At 41.3% G+C, this 3,180-nt stretch overlaps 1 non-coding gene across 1 annotated transcript; it reads right to left on the bottom strand.

Moving 5' to 3' along the window:
- Positions 1-1,040: 1,040 nt before the first annotated feature.
- Trnas-gcu (transfer RNA serine (anticodon GCU)) lies at positions 1,041-1,122 on the bottom strand. The gene has a single exon. It is a non-coding gene; the product is annotated as a tRNA-Ser (tRNA).
- Positions 1,123-3,180: the final 2,058 nt, after the last annotated feature.

Raw genomic sequence — 3,180 nt, forward strand, 5'->3', positions numbered from 1 at the left:
GTATTTTTCCTTCTCTTTCTTACAGAACTGCAGTCACTCAACACAACTAAATTCTCGTATCCCTTAGCGATCTCATTAATTTCTTTTATCTCAATACATGTTCTTTCAACTTCTTCATCATCTGTGGAGCTATTAGACATGTAGATATTTCTGTGATAGTTCTTGGCTTTGTGATAATTTTGGCTACTATAATGCGTTTCAACAACGAGCTATATCAGACAACTAAATCTTAAAAAGTTTATGAGGAATATAGAGAATCACTTCGATGACTTCAAATAAATTGATTAAATTTCATTAATAAGCCCTTTTATCTCAAACGTTGGTAGATGAAGGAATTATTCATGTCTAACATGACCAGCTCCTCCGCCCCCTCTATTTGTCTGTCTCTTCTTCCTTTCCCTCTCTCTATTTCCATCATGTCCTCCCCCTTTCTATGCCCATCATCTCCTTCCCCTCTTTCTTCCTCTCCTCCTGTCCCCTCTGTCTATCTCGTCGTTTTCGTTTTCTCTGTCTTTTTCCTCCCACGCTTCTGTCCATCTCTTCTTGCATTCTCTTTCTGACCTTGGGCCTTGTTTATTGTTACTGCAAATTCAGATTGTGTAAAAGTATTCTAATCATAAGCTGACAACCCACAAATACAACCTTTATGTTAGCTGACAACGTTTCGCTATTGTACATTTTACTTGTGTATTTATACGTTATACATATTAAAAGTATATAGGGCATATCCATCCGAAAGCTGTATAAAAATTTGAATTACATCGATCAACAGCTTTTCGAGGTTCTTGGTAATAACTTTTCGGCTTTATACATTACATATTTATTTACATACACATTTAAAACAAAAGCATATAAAAACACGCGCATATTCGAATGCAAAGTGGTGTCAAAATTTCGAAGCAGTCTCTGAAGAATCTTCGGCGATTTAAGATTTCGAACAAACGAACATTTACTATTTTATTTATATAGATATGCAGAAATTATGTAACTACCACGAATGACATGCCAACCTCTTTTCATTTAAGCAACGTAAAAACATTCGACGAGGATGGGATTCGAACCCACGCGTGCAGAGCACATTGGATTAGCAGTCCAACGCCTTAACCACTCGGCCACCTCGTCAGACGTAACAGGAAGGTCTATTACTACTGTGATGTCGCATCAGGTTTTGATGCCCTTACTGGCAGCATTTTTCCCTTCTACTGATATTTCTCTTTCTGTGGTACCGCTTCCCTTGGCCTCATGCCAGTTCACTGGTCCGCTGTTACGACAGTCGGCTACTGATTACGTATCTCTCACGCAGCTTGTTTCCTTTTCCCTATCGCAATGCTCCTGACCACCGCCTACGTTTCTCTCTTACTACGCGACACTCATTTCAGCGCTTTATCGCTGAAAGCCCATGCTTTCTTATTTCGATTAAACAAACAGAGGAATATTCTGTTCTCTCCTTTGAAACTCAACCGAGTTTGTAGCTTTCCCTTCCTTTCGCTCTTCTTGGTTCCCTCTCCAGCCTCAATGACGAAGAAGTTGGGACACCAGCGACGTAAGCAAACGAAGACGAAATTAACGTGGGTGCGGACAAGTTAAGATTGATCGGGTGAGGGGTGGCGGAGGGGGGAGGGGGGGGGAGGTTGGGTAGGCGTATGAACAACGTTTCACCATCAATCGCCATCAGATATAATGTGACCACTTTTAATGCTTCCAATCAAGCAAAATTCTTGACTAGTTAGGCATCAGATACCAATTCACATTTCGTAATATCCCTTGAAAACGCAAACGATTGTTAAATCCTTTGCATTTCAGACTGTCCACCACCACGTACAAATGTACATTCAACTGGCGAAGAATTTCCTGAAGAAGACTGTCCATTCCCCAAAATGAGCTGCCGCCAAGTACAGGAACAAGCGTAAATATTTTGTACTGTTAAAATAAGAACAACGAACAAGTTGGTTTTTTGTTCTTGGCACGATTTTACTCTGAAACTACTGTCTCCAAGACAACGTGTAGCGAACCATCATTTTGTTTAAATTATTATGTGGGAAGAGATATAAATATACCAAGTGGAAGATTTTCGGCTATCTTAAACGGTACTCTCTTTGAGAGCATTTGCAGTATGCCGATAAAGGTGGTGAGAAAATTCCGATCCAGAGTACGAATTTAGTAATTTTCTGAACGACAATGATTGGTGGTTTGGGGTTTTGCCTACCTAAGGAAAGGGAACTATAGGTGCAGATGAATCCAGATTGACTAACATTTCTCATGAGTCCCAGGAGAGGAATATGAATACTATATTTACATACCAGGAAGAACACTGGAATATAAACGCACCTTTTTTAAGGAAATAATAGAAGTGGTGGCCATAGTACACTGGTGGGCGGGCCGCAAGGAGAGAACTACCAGGGCATCGTGAAACGCGTCACCCAAAATGTGCGTCAAAACTTACGTGGTCCGCCTAACAAAACCTATTGCATGGGTCATATTGCTCTAGAGGAAGGCCAGTTATGAGGCGAACTACACCTGCTCAGCATTGGCTGAGCGATCTGTGGTGTCTGTACGTACTAACTTGCGTATCTCTCGTCTACCCGCGAGTCAAGAAAAAGCATGTAGTAGAATTAATGTCGTGGAACTAAGTAAACTATAATGTTACATACTAGTTCACAAATTATGCTCAGAGTAGACATCATATCGAACGATGCAGCGCTTACCAAATGAATCAACGCCATCGTAAGGCGAAGGCAGCGCCTGCGCCCATCGGAATCTTCTTGAAGTTCTTGAAGAGTGTGGAATTCTGCTCTCCTCAGGAACTGCCACCAGGAGTAGAAGTCTGCTTCCATCAGACTCTAACGCGCGAAACGGGTCTGCTCCCATCGGAAGCTGACGTCAGAACGCTCACCTCACTTCCTCTCTGAGTTCTCCTCCATAAGGGAAAACCCACCTAATTTCGTCTCAGCCAGTCAGACTTGGGTAACAATCGTTCCAATAATCAGACGAAAGAAATTCGAAGTTACTGACCCCTTTCTAGCGCAATTCTGAGAGTGGCCCGTGGAACATTACATTTTTAAGTCCTATATAAACCACTTTATGTGAGAAAATCGGAAAGTAAACGAAAGAATTAATTTTTCCCTTGGTAATCAAATTAAATAGCTGTCAAGCTTCTGGAATTTCGCTCCTTATAATATA

Source organism: Schistocerca nitens, chromosome 2 (genome assembly GCF_023898315.1).
Source record: "Schistocerca nitens isolate TAMUIC-IGC-003100 chromosome 2, iqSchNite1.1, whole genome shotgun sequence".
Lineage (NCBI taxonomy): Eukaryota > Metazoa > Arthropoda > Insecta > Orthoptera > Acrididae > Schistocerca > Schistocerca nitens.